This window comes from Bos indicus, chromosome 3, assembly GCF_029378745.1.
Source record: "Bos indicus isolate NIAB-ARS_2022 breed Sahiwal x Tharparkar chromosome 3, NIAB-ARS_B.indTharparkar_mat_pri_1.0, whole genome shotgun sequence".
Lineage (NCBI taxonomy): Eukaryota > Metazoa > Chordata > Mammalia > Artiodactyla > Bovidae > Bos > Bos indicus.
Genome location: NC_091762.1, coordinates 97,729,495 through 97,741,995, shown reverse-complemented (window position 1 = coordinate 97,741,995; position 12,501 = coordinate 97,729,495). Strand labels below are relative to the sequence as shown.

The window sequence follows — 12,501 nt, the reverse complement described above, 5'->3', positions numbered from 1 at the left end:
ACACGACTGAAGCGACTTAGCAGTAGCAGTAGAAATGAACAGCAGCAGGGACTGTGGTCTTTCTGAAAGAACAGCAGCTACCCTCCTATTAAACCACTGTTCTTTCTTTCTAAATTGAAAAGCTGTTAAAAGTAAAACTCAGTGAAAGTGCTTCAAATGAAGTTATCCTGAAATGGGATGGGTGGGTGTTTTTGCAAGTGAAGAAACAGAAACTGAGAGAGATGCAGGGGATGAGAGGGTGGTATCAGGACTTCTGAATGTGTTGAGGCAAAGCTCCTGGGTTAGTCTTCAGTTTGACAAGTTCAAGGGCAAAAATTTGAGATGTAGCCACCAACCTAGAAATGACAAGCTATGCTCAGCCTCCCTGAGCTGAAACTCTGAAGCTCAGAATCATGTTGGTATGGAGAGAAGCAATCCTTCAGACTCACAAAACTGGGCAATATTTGAACTGAGAGCAGTCCTCAGATCATTTCACTCAACCCTTTCAAGATGGAGATGAGGTTCCAAATGGTAAATCCATGCATCTGTCCACTAAACCAGCAGGCCCAGGGATGCAGGAGGAGTAGGACAGGCAGGGTTCCCATTCTGGACAGTTCATGCTTACACAAGGTCACGGAAATGAGGATCAGAACTTGAACAGCGTGAGAACTCAGACCAGGTAGCCAGAGTTCAGCACTTTCCCTCCTATACCTCAGATTAATGTTTACTCAGAATTACACTTGCAGGACCTAGCTGGGGCCTTGGGCCACTGGGAATGAACATTGTTAGGGACACTAGACAAAAACCCACAAAAAAGAAAAACTCTCTGATACGACTGAGAGAAGACCTCAAATACTGAGTTTGAATAAGGGGACAGTAGCTGCTACAGGACCTTGGGGGCAAGGGAGATCAATCACTTTGGCCAGGACAAACCATGGCAGGCTTTGGAGAAGAAGTACCCTTTGAGCTAGACTCCTTACTTACAAGGTGGTCTTGGGTAACTTACTTTACTTCTCTGATCCTGTTTCCTCATCTGTGACCTGAAGTAAATAATTCCTACTCACACTGCCAGGATGCCCTGAAGATGATCAATTCTGTGTGTTAAGAACCTGAGTGAAGTGAATGGCACTTGGACCATCAGCAGTCATAAAAGGACAGTCATTTAGGGATGGCAAGAAGAGGGAAAAGGATAGAAATTAAAAAAAAAAAAAAAAGTAAAGACTGCAAAAGCATTTAGACTGGAATGGTTACAAAAGATGGTTCAGTTATAGGCAGGAAGAGAGGTAAGAAAGGAAGTTATGGCGGCTGAGCTTGGAGAATAAATGGCCTGGAATGCCAAGGTAAGAAGAACTAAGGTTCAGCCTGCAGGTGCAGGAAAGTCAGACAACCTGGATTCCAAGTGCAGATCTGCTAGGCTGTAGGTGTGAGAAGTCAGGCAAGTTGCTGTGTCAGTGAGTATTACCGATCTCTTTCTGTAGAAATGGAGATAGAATATTGGCTTCAGGTGAGATCAAATTAGCTGAGTACATGTGCCTTGAAGGCATCAGAGCCCTGTCCTTAGAGCACATGACAAAGTTCTGCAGAGCCTGCTGATGGCCCAAGGCTGCTGCAGGCTTGCGCCAAGAGGTGGAGACCTGCCCAGCCACCTGGCTTGAGAAAGGTGACACTTGGCAGAGCTCTACTCCCCATATGATGACAGAAGTCCTGCTCCCATCTCTATGCGCAAAGCTCCATGCTCTTCCATCTAACTGGAATGCCCTCTCCTTTCCTGTCTGAAAAACTCCATTCAACCTCCACTCAGCTCCTTTTTCCTTCTTCAAGGTCCTATTACACCTTGCACATACCTTCTCTGTAGCCTGTTTTCTTACTGTGTTGCAATCATCTGCTTTGAGGTCTACCTTTCCCACTGGAGTGTGAATAACTACACCGCAGGTCCCATATTCTAAGCCTGGTCATACAATATAGGGACTCATCAAAAAATATTTAATGAAAGAATAACAGAAAGAAGCTATTCCAGTAAGCATATGAAAAGATGCTCAAAATCCTCAGTCATTAAGGAAACACAAATCAAAAAGAATACAATCAGATATACTTCATACTCACTAGGATGGCTACAGTTAAAAAAAAAAAAGAAAAAAGAAAAGAACAGAGGATAAGCATAACAAGTGTTGAGAAAATATGGACAAATTAGAACCCTAATACATTCCTGATAGGAATGTAAAATGGGGCAGCCACTGTGGAAAACAGAATGGCAGTTTCTCACGAGGTTAAAAAGAATAACTGTAGGATCCAGCAAGTCCACTCTTAGGTATATACTCAAGAGAAATGAAAACATGTCCACCAAAAACTCGAGCACAAATGTTCATAGCAACATTATTCATAATAGTCAAAGGGGGGAAACAATCCATTGTCCATCAACTGATGAATGGGAAAAAAATGTGATATATTCATGCAATGGGGTATTACTCAACTGTAAGAAGAATGTATTGATACTTGCTATAACATGAATGAATCTTGAAAACATTACGCTAAGTGAAAGAGGCCAGACACAATGGCCACATAATGTATGATCCCATTTATATGAAATGTCCAGAATAGGTATATTCATAGAGATGGAAAGTAGATTAATGTTTTCCAGGAATGGAGGGGGAAGCGGCAATGAGAAGTGACCACTTAACGGGTAACAGGGATTTCTTTTTGAGTGATGAGAATGTTCCAGAATTAGATAGTGAAGATAATCGCAGAACACTAAACTGTACACATTTTAAAATGGTTAAAATGATGAATTCTATGTTATGTCAGTTATACTTCAATTAAAAGATAGGCTACCACTTTTAGAATGTGTATTACCTACCAGATACCACTATAAGGTTCTTTTCACATACTACTATACTTCCCAACAACCCAGCAATTAAGTACTAGCTGCAGTTTTCCCATGAGAGAAGAGCTGAGACTCAGAGAGGGCCTAAAGCCAAGCAGACAGGAAGGTACAGAGCCAGGGTTGGTCTAGATCTCTTTGCCTCCCAAGCCCACACTCTTTTCTTTCTAAACACATGCCTGAAATACAGTAGAGCCATATTCATAAATGCTGAATGAATGAATGACGACTCTGGATAAAAACATCTAAATCCCTCAGCCTGAAGTTCAAAGCAGAAGACCACTTTAACAGTTGCTCTCCTGACAAGAACCCTGTGGCCTCAGAAAATCCCCAGACAGAAGTAACCATTACCAAGCACAACAGAATGAGGCTGGCCAGACCCCAGGGCTTGAATGGGTCTTTGAAAAGGTAGGATGATCAGTACAGGAAGGTCTGAGTGACAGGAGTGAGTTCCAGAAGGGAGCAGAAGCAGACAGTTTCCCCAGTCACCTGTTCCCTGACCTGGTCCTGACTGCTCCAATGTTTGGCCATGGGGATCCTGAGGCAGCTCTGAGAGCTACCTACCTTCTGGCTCCATGCTAATGCTCATCAGTCTTCTCCCTGAGCTGTGCTCCCTGGATGAGGGCTTCCTGGATGTGCTCCCTGGATGAGGGCTCAAGAAGATCTAAGGCCTCCACTTGTCCTATTCTGGGGTCAGTGGACATTCATTGACCCTTGTTCTGGGTTGAGCACTCTGCTAAGTGGTCTGTGTCTTTCAGATCCTTACAACCCAGGATGTACCAGAATCTCAACCAGAATACAAGGCTTGACTTTCAGAGAGATGCTGGCTCATGTGGGGCAAACCTCACATCTCCAGGTCTCCGTAATCCTTACCCTGAGCTAAAGATGATGCCTCCCATCCATTCTAGTCCACAGATTATAGAACACTCAGTGTAACTGTAAGAAGTGGACGAACTGGTTGGGAGAGGGAGGCCCCGGACTGAATAAAAGCAGCCTAGTCTTGCGAATTAGGTGGTCCTAGTTTGGAACTCTGGTTCTGCTACCTGCTGACTGTGGGAATTCGGGCAAGCTACTTCACCTGTTTGAGCCTCACTTTCATTATTTCTAAGGTTGGGATGATAAACTGTTTTCCAAAATGTGATGCTTATAAAACACCAAGCACTGTGCCTTTCTTGTCCAAAGTATTCAATGAATAGCAGCGATGAGGCTGTTCTGTGGGTTATGTGCTTGGCTTTTATCCTTTGGCACAGAGAACCACTGCAGGCATCCAACACAGATTGAGACACGATGAAGGAGATGTTTTGGGAAGATTAATGTGGCAGTGGTGAGCAAGATGGATGAGGTGTGAGGAGGAGACTGAACACAGGGTGATGAGAAGCTATAACTCTTGACTGGTCACATTAATGAATGTGAACGATAGTGTGGATCATCTAAGACAGCAGGTGGCTTCATGTGGCATTTTAACATGGCTTTGGAGTCTGTGTCTGGCTTTGCATTCCAGGAAACCACGGAAGAAATTAGCAATGGACTCGAAGGGATGAAGAAAACTCTCTATAGTCAACCCACTTTGGCAACTACTTCAAACTTAAGACCCAAGAGTCAGTTTTAGTGTAAATAGAAATATACACGTAGCCTCTGAAGAGACAATCTTCTTTGACTCTGACTTCCTGATTGTTTCGTTTCCAGGGCAAGAAAACCACCAAGGATTTGGGCATCAACTATCTCATCCTCCTTTCCAGCTTTTGTGATGTTAGCTAACCACATTCATCTATTCAACAAATATTGAGTAAGCATCTACTATACACCAGGCCCCATGCCAAATTCTTTACTAACATCAATATATTTAATCCCCATGATGATTCTTTTAAAGCAGAAACTGAGGCTCAAAGTGAGGCAGTTTGCCTAAGACATAAACTACTAAATATCAGAGCTAGAATTTCCAGTCACGTCTGCATGACACTTGGGCCATTTCTATTACCTAATTATCCTATAGGAACAGGAGAAAAGTTACCAAGTTGTAATTTTCTCAACTGAACTAAAAGGCACATATAAAATGACAAGTTTATCAATATAATCTCCCAAGTGCCAGCCTTTTTCCTAAGCCCATGCCTACATCCAGGAAAATGCTGTGATAAATTCCCAAACTCAACTTAGTACAAGTGTGACTCAATACCAACCTCCTGAACTCCGAGCTTATCAAGACCACCAAGCCCTAAATGATCCTCCAAAAGAGCCCCTATTCAAAGCCACAAAATGTGGTAGAAGCTGATTTTCAAAAATACAGAGAACTTGGTGTCTGTCATTCATCTAAGAGGGAGAAACATCCCATTAAACTTACACTATTGAAAAAAAATGGAGGCATGGTAATAAGCAGATAGTGTTTTAGAGAACAGGCTGGTAGACAGGAAATCCCATGCAAGTCTGTCTTCAAAAGGGAAGAGACCCCTGGAAAATTAGAAGTACAATTACAATGGGAAAGGCACTGTCTTGATTTCCATTTTACATAAAACCATGCTGGATAATTAAAAGAATCAAACGTCAGAGTTTAATATGGTGTGGGCTTGTTGGTTATGATGAAATTCTGAAAGGCTAAACAGAAACCATTTCACATAGGCTTTGTTTTGTTTCAAAAAATATCTATATGCCAGTTTAAAGTTCTTCAAATATATAAAAACCCTGCAAAGTCTATATTTGCTTTATAAACAGACATGCCACAGAAAAAGCATGTATATCTGTCATTCTCTGGCCTCTGTTTCTATATCATCTGAGGCAGACAAAATTACCAAGTTTTTAGGACTGTATCTAATCAAGACAAGAAGAAGATGAGTACCCTGCTGTGGTGAAGCAGAAAGAAATCAAGAGACAAGGGTTTGAGGTATGGCTTTGTAACTCACTCTCCGGGTGACCGGTCACTTCCTTTCAACTCTCTCTTCTGTAAAACAATAGGGACTGGACTAGAAAACCTCAAGATTTCCTTCCAGCTGTGTGATCACTGAACAGCCACAGGGAATTCCACTTCTCTTTCTCTTCTGTGCAGTGTTGGATAAGAGCAGATGATCCCATCCCTCCAGGTGGGCTTGTCTGAAGAAGTGTCCTGATGAGTCGATCCAAAAAGGGAGAGAAGAACTGACCACCAGGTTTTTGGTAGGTCTCCAGGCTCTCACTATCACAGCCTCCCAGGCCTGGGTACAGGGTTAGGGCACTGACAAAACTAGGAACCTTCAACCTGCTGACTCATTTGTCTAGCTACCCTCATGTGTTTTACCAGGCTGTGCCAGGGTAATAAGTGGCCCCACCATAGGGTCACAGGCAGGAAAATCATGGGGTGAGATGGGAAGCCTTTCATGCTAAAGTCAAGCCCCAGGAGGATTTACAACACACACAAGTTAAATTTTAACCCTGTCTGCTCCTTGGTCCTCTAAATCGTTTCTTTCTACCATAAATGGTGGTACCCACACTAAGCAAGCCGTTCTCTCCACAGTGCTTAGCCATCACAGTCCTTATCAATTACCTACATTTAATGAGTACCTACTATGTGCCAGATAACTCCCATGTTACCTTGCTAATAACACAATAATATAGTGGGTAAGTAGCTCACGACTATCTCTGTGTTTGGGCACCTGAAACTCAGAGAAGTGAAGTAATCTCCCTAAGGTCACACAGCTTGGAAGCAGAGTCACAATTGGAACCCAGACTGCCTGATTTCAAAGCCTCTCTTCTTTCAGCTCTCTAATACTTCCTACTTGATACTTAAGGAAGTGACCTGGGAGAGGAGCTCATCTAACCAATTCTCCTATCATAGGGCAGGAGTTCATTCTGGAATGTCCACCTTCCTCGACAGGGAGCTCATTACATGTTGGAAGCAATGTTTATCTGCTCTTATCATAAGTCTTCCCACCAACTCCAATAAATTCCAGTCTCTGGACCTAGGTTTGCTTCTGGGACTCCAAAGAACAGATATGATCCTTCCTCTACTGGGGCAAAACTCAGACATCCAAAACTACCAAAATATCACCCCAAGCGGATTCTGTCTTCTCCTGCTTATATATTATTTAGCTGTCCTATCCTACGTCTCACCAGTGAGCTCAGAGGAAAAAGTGGTTGCTATGTAGTTATAAGAAACAAAAATAGACTTAGATCTAGGATACAAAGACTTCACTCCTCATTTGATTTCTAGAACATCCATCTCTCCTGTTTATCTTTTGATTTTTAGTCCATCTCTGGCTGCTTCTTCCCAGTCATCTTTTGGGGTTCTTCTTCTTTAGCTGTGCCCCCTAAATGCTGGCATTCTAAAGAGTTCTGCACCATTTGCTTCCTCTGATCCCTCTCTCCCTCTGTGACCCCACCATGCCCATGACTAATGATTTCTACATTGGGATCTTCAGCCCCACTTCAGAGCACTCTCCTAAACCTTGGACCACATGCCTAATCCCTCTCCTAGATTATCTGCCCAGATGTCCCACAGGCCTCAAGATTCATCTTGTTTCAAACTAGACTCATCATCTCCTCTTCTAACCAACTCCTCTTCTAGTGGGATCAGAGCCCAGATCACCACATCATCAGCACACACGTCACCACAACCAGGCAGTTCCCAGATCCCATGGCGTCTCCTTCCTTAGTCCATCTCAGATCCATCACAACCACTGCCACCTCAGCGTGGGTATCATACTCTCTGACTGCCCTGATCACAGTTCTCCATAAGCTTCATGTATATGGGAAGACCTTAGCCCACTGCCTGGCACCTACAGCAGCCACTAAATGTTTGAGTAGCTTTCTTCTCCTGGGGTAAAACAAGAAGCCCTGTCTCACAAGGATGTAGACAAGAGTATGTATATGGTAATTCCCAGCACTGAACCTGGAGTCTGGTGAGTACTAAATAAATACTTAGTGAATTGGTCTTTGAAGGCAAGAAACAAAGTCTGTTCCTCCTCCTGTGTTTCCCTCCAGTGTAAGACTGACCACCTAGTGTAACTCAAGAGCTGGGGAGCTAACACGAATCAGAGAAAAGTTCTTCAGGGCATGGATGCTTTTCTGGTAAGCATTTTAAAACGAAGAGAACACACATCTTCTCTCTCAAGGGAGCTTATAAGACAAAGCAGGTAGGCACAGTGGAAAGAGAATAAATCTTGGGAGCCAAAGATCTAAATTTGAACTCTACTTTTCTGGTGTGTTTTTAAAAATAAAAACCAGTGTGCTCTTGAATAACAAAAACAACCAAAAAGAAACACTCAAAAGAGCAAGACCTCAGCTTGCATGGGGCAATTTTTTCCTTTCATCCAGTGAACCAGAATTCTGAAGTACTCTGTAGCACTTACTATTTAGTTGCAACAAATATGTGGTTCTTAAACAAATCACATCAGAAGGAACTTTCAATGGTTAACATTTCAGTAGAATCAGCAACAGATGACAATAGGCAAGTTCCAATCTTTGCTCCAATGTACATCAGCAGAACACGTCAAAACTTAAAAGTTTTCACTTGCTTTAAAAAAAAAAAAAAATCCTGTTGTTGGCAGTCTCCCACTGATGACATGCAACAATCTTTGCATATGAAATCGCCCAGTCCCCTGCTTCGCTGCTAACTTTGTAGAAGTTCCAAAGCATTTCTGGAGCAAGAGATCTATTTGGACCGACAATGCCAAGCTGGGACCTGAGCCCTGAATGAGCTAAAATTACCAAAGCAAGAAGAACGTGGCTTTGGAAGCTACTTCCCCCAAGTGTGAGGTTTCTTCTAGTCAAGGGAGAGATATAGAATGCTGACTTTTTCCAGATGAACAAAGTTGAATGAAGCCTCCAGAACTCACTGCAGGTTTCTATGCTATGCTATGCTATGCTAAGTCACTTCAGTCGTGTCCGACTCTGTGCGACCCCATAGACGGCAGCCCACCAGGCTCCCCCGTCCCTGGGATTCTCCAGGCAAGAACACGGGAGTGGGTTGCCATTTCCTTCTCCAATGCATGAAAAGTGAAAAGTGAAAGTGAAGTCGCTCAGTCGTGTCCGACTCTTAGCGACCCCATGGATTGCAGCCTATCAGGCTCCTCTGTCCATGGGATTTTCCAGGCAAGAGTACTGGAGTGGGGTGCCATTGCCTTCTCCCTGCAGGTTTCTGCTCTGAAACAAATTGCTGCTACAGAGTCCTTGTTCTCCCTGCTTCTTCTCCCCAAGCATAGCATATGCCCCTGACTTCCCAAAGTTGGTGAGTTCAACTTGCGCTGATTGGAGTGGACTCCGTGCCGGGCACTGCAGGTGCAGAGAAAAGGAAGGCAGGTCCCTGTCCTGGAGGAGTTCACCGTTTGGTAAGAAGACAGACACAATCATGACTAACCAAAACAGGACACAGAATGCTCAGATAAGCGAGGAACAGCCAAGTCAACAGAGAGCTCCAAGGAAGGAGGGTCTCCCATGGGGACAGAGAGTGGAACAGGGTGCTGCCAACGCATTTATCCATTCCTCCATGACAGCCCTCAGCTCATAGGACTGCAAGCACCCATGTGTCTGCCCTTCCCACTGAAAGTGAGTTCTATGGGCAGAGGCCCATCTGACACAATAATTAACCCATCCTGGATGGCTTGAGGAGTGCCTGAGGGTGTGTTCTCAAGATGGTATGAAATACCATCTGCAGCCTAGGGGAAGCTGCAGAAATGAGGTGGCACTGGGGGCTCTATGAATGCCCAGGCTGAGAAGCTGAAGTTCATTCAGTAGGCAACGGGGAGCTACAGAAAGTTCTACAGAGTAGCGACTTGACTATGACTGTGTCTTAGAAAATTATTCTGGCAGCAATTTGGAAAATAGATTGAGGCAGGGTGATCAATTAGAAGACAGCTATGCTGGTTTAGATGTAAAAGCTGGTGCAGGCCTGGATGTGGGCAGTGGGGGTAAAGTTAGAAAGCTGTACAAGAGAAACTGCAAAGCCCCTCTAGAATAGGCCCTTTCTCTGACCAGCAGTGCCTGGCTTCTCTCTATTTAGGCCAAACATCAGGCCCCAAGACCACCCTGAGGATGGTGCCCATTTTTTCTTTGTCACTCCAACAGACAGAAGCCCTAAATGGCAGGGCCTGAAAAGTTACCTTTTGGTCTCACCTGGGTTGTGCTGCCATTTCAATCCCAGGACCTCAGACCTGTGGCTGCCCTGGAGCATTTGTTCATTATAGCACGGGGCCTGGGGTATAGGAAGTAGGAAGGGGACACATGACAAGAAAAGGAATTTAGCACACCCGAATAACAATAGTGCAGCAAAGTGCCGGGAGAGAATGGCATAGTATTTTAAGACTCAGAGCTTAGAAAAAACCAGTTTTGGCCCTGTTAAAAAAAAACAAAAGCAAAACATAAATTCAATATCATGAGCCCCAGGAGGAGACTGGATTGCAGTTGGATAATGGTTAAGTTCTCCAAATGGGTTGCTCTCATTTTCACAAGCTGTTTGGCAAGTAAATGAGAGTGACGAATGAGACCACGTCCAAAGGTGAGCCAAGTCTTGAGTTCTGTGAACCAGGAGGATGGGCGCTCTTCTGAGATTTCCTGAGGAAGATGTAACTTAGCAGGAAGGAAGGTATGTGTGCTCTGAAGGAGGGAGGCTGGTAAGAGAAGAAGAGCAGAGCAGAAGGGGCTTGAAAATTCAGCGCTAAAAACTGCTCTTGAGCTCAAAAACTTGCTTTGAACTGTAAGCTTCACAGACAGTTCTTTTCTCTTCTTTTACTCCTTCCAAGCTTGCTGTGTGGCTGATGGAAGCATCAGCTACTTTACCAAGGAGACTTCCCAGTGGGTACCTGGCACTGAGTCTGGCTTTGTCATTTGCAGCTATGCAGCCACACAGGAGTCTCTAAGGCTCAGTGTCCTCATCTATACAATGGGAATGGTAACAACAGCAATCTCCACCAACAGGTTTCTGTGGAGGACTAACAGAGACAAGGCACAGGCATAGAGCAAGACTGTCAATAAAGACTGTGTTTGTTTTTTTCGCTTGAACTGAAATCAAGGCTATATATGAAGTCTGACACACATGGAAACCATGGTGTAGACCAGCACATGCTAGAAAATGCCAAGTCCCAACGCAGTTGGCTTTGACATTTCCTGGATACAAGAAGAGGTACACTTGAAGACAGCTCTGGGTTGGCCTGGGCAAGCAGTAATGAAACAGACTTCTCACCAAAAGCCATAAAGTAGCCCCAAACTGCCCCCCTGAAACCCCACGTTTGATGTCAGGGAGGGATTAATTACTCCTGGCTAATTCACAAAAACATAGCCCTCTCTGCCTCCCGCTTGAGGACTCACCTAAGCACATCAGGTCCCACAGCACAGCTGTATTTACAACTAGGACATGCCAGAAGAAGAGCTCTTTAAGAAGAAGTCACTCTAAGCAATTCCCAGAGCTTCGGCATTTAAGATGGGGTTTCAAGACACACAGGAGAGTTCTTCCAGGATAAACGAATTCCCAAACCCACCCTGGCCCTTCCAATCAGGTCTACAGCCAGAAGAACAGCCCCAGTTTAAAAATTAACCAGCTGACTGGAATTCTAAATGTGGTCTAGCCAACCTCAAGACCTCAAGTTCTTTCTCTTCTCCCCACAACCCCCCGCCCCTTTTCTCTTCTCAAGGGGAAAAAAAAAAAAACTGAAGAGAGGTGGGGGGAAGTGCTTTTCAATGCACGTTGCTCAAGCTGGCACCACGCTTCTTCTCTGGATCTACTCTGCCAATTTCCAGATGTTACCTAGTTTTGTGGGGTTTTTTTTTTAATTGTTTTTAATAATCCCAAAGAGTTATTTCCAACTTGGAAGGATGAACAGTCTATACATTCAAGATTCATGGTCCTCAGACCGAAGATTACATTGTCTTACTTAAAAAGACTTTTGTCAATTTTCAAAAATCAGAGTCTGTGGGGGCTGCTGTCTCCCCCAGCAGCCTCTCTACAGTGCTTGAAGAGCCAAGCACAGTGTTAATATTTACTGAATGAATAAATGGATGAATGAACAATCTCTAAAAGAGGAAAACAGCCATCCCACACTAAAACATGTACATACCACTGACTCCTTCTGACATACACCATTTCTCTCCTAGGGCCCTTCCAGATCTAAGAGTATAACAGACTCATCAAGAGCATGCTTTCTTTTCTTAAAGTCAAGGGGAAGCAATGGTTACAACCTAGTTATAACTTCCTCAGGGCAATTCTGTACTCCTGGGGGAAAAAAATCTCCAAATCCCTTCTCTCAGGTAATTAAAACCAAGCAAACAAAACAAAACCTCATCAACTACAAAGGTTTCCCTTTTTTTCTGCATACTTTCCTTCATTCTGTTTTTCTGGTCCCAGGCATGCCCCGGTATTATGGGTGGGTTTATACCACTGCGTCCCAGGGCTTGTCAGAGAGGTGGTAAGGGCACAGTCCGGCCAAAAGGGCCCCAGGTCCTCATCTGTTTCCAGCTTTTCTTCCACTCCTCAACTCTGGCAAACCTACTTTCCAGAGGCAACAGGGGGTGATGGAAAGGAACATGAACTAGAGCTCTAATGTACGGCTAATTTGCCAGGAGACCCTTGGAAAGTCACTTCTCTGTTTCAAGCCACAGTTTCCTTACTTGCCAAATTTAAATATGATAAATGCTGAATTAATCTTTTAAGCTAAATGAAGAAAGCTAAGGAAGTTGGAAAAGATAGG

At 44.0% G+C, this 12,501-nt stretch overlaps 2 protein-coding genes and 1 long non-coding RNA gene across 10 annotated transcripts in view; 1 reads left to right on the top strand and 2 right to left on the bottom strand.

Annotated features, from left to right (window-relative positions):
* LOC139182245 (uncharacterized) overlaps positions 1–5,516 on the top strand; it is a 37,303-nt gene extending 31,787 nt beyond the window's left edge. Inside the window, exon 3 of the long non-coding RNA XR_011565892.1 lies at positions 4,544–5,516. This is a non-coding gene — a long non-coding RNA (uncharacterized lncRNA). The remainder of the gene's footprint in view (positions 1–4,543) is intronic.
* AGBL4 (AGBL carboxypeptidase 4) overlaps positions 1–12,501 on the bottom strand; it is a 1,471,661-nt gene that overhangs the window by 251,342 nt on the left and 1,207,818 nt on the right. The window lies entirely within an intron of this gene.
* The window catches only part of BEND5 (BEN domain containing 5), a 49,974-nt gene that overhangs the window by 36,046 nt on the left and 1,427 nt on the right, over positions 1–12,501 (bottom strand). Inside the window, exon 1 of one of the 4 annotated variants that reach the window (XM_070786571.1) lies at positions 5,752–8,591. The exons of the other annotated variants lie outside the window; for them this stretch is intronic. The gene's annotated coding sequence lies outside the window, so the exon portion shown is untranslated. Of the gene's footprint in view, positions 1–5,751; positions 8,592–12,501 lie in introns of those variants that run through there. 4 annotated transcript variants of the gene reach the window in all.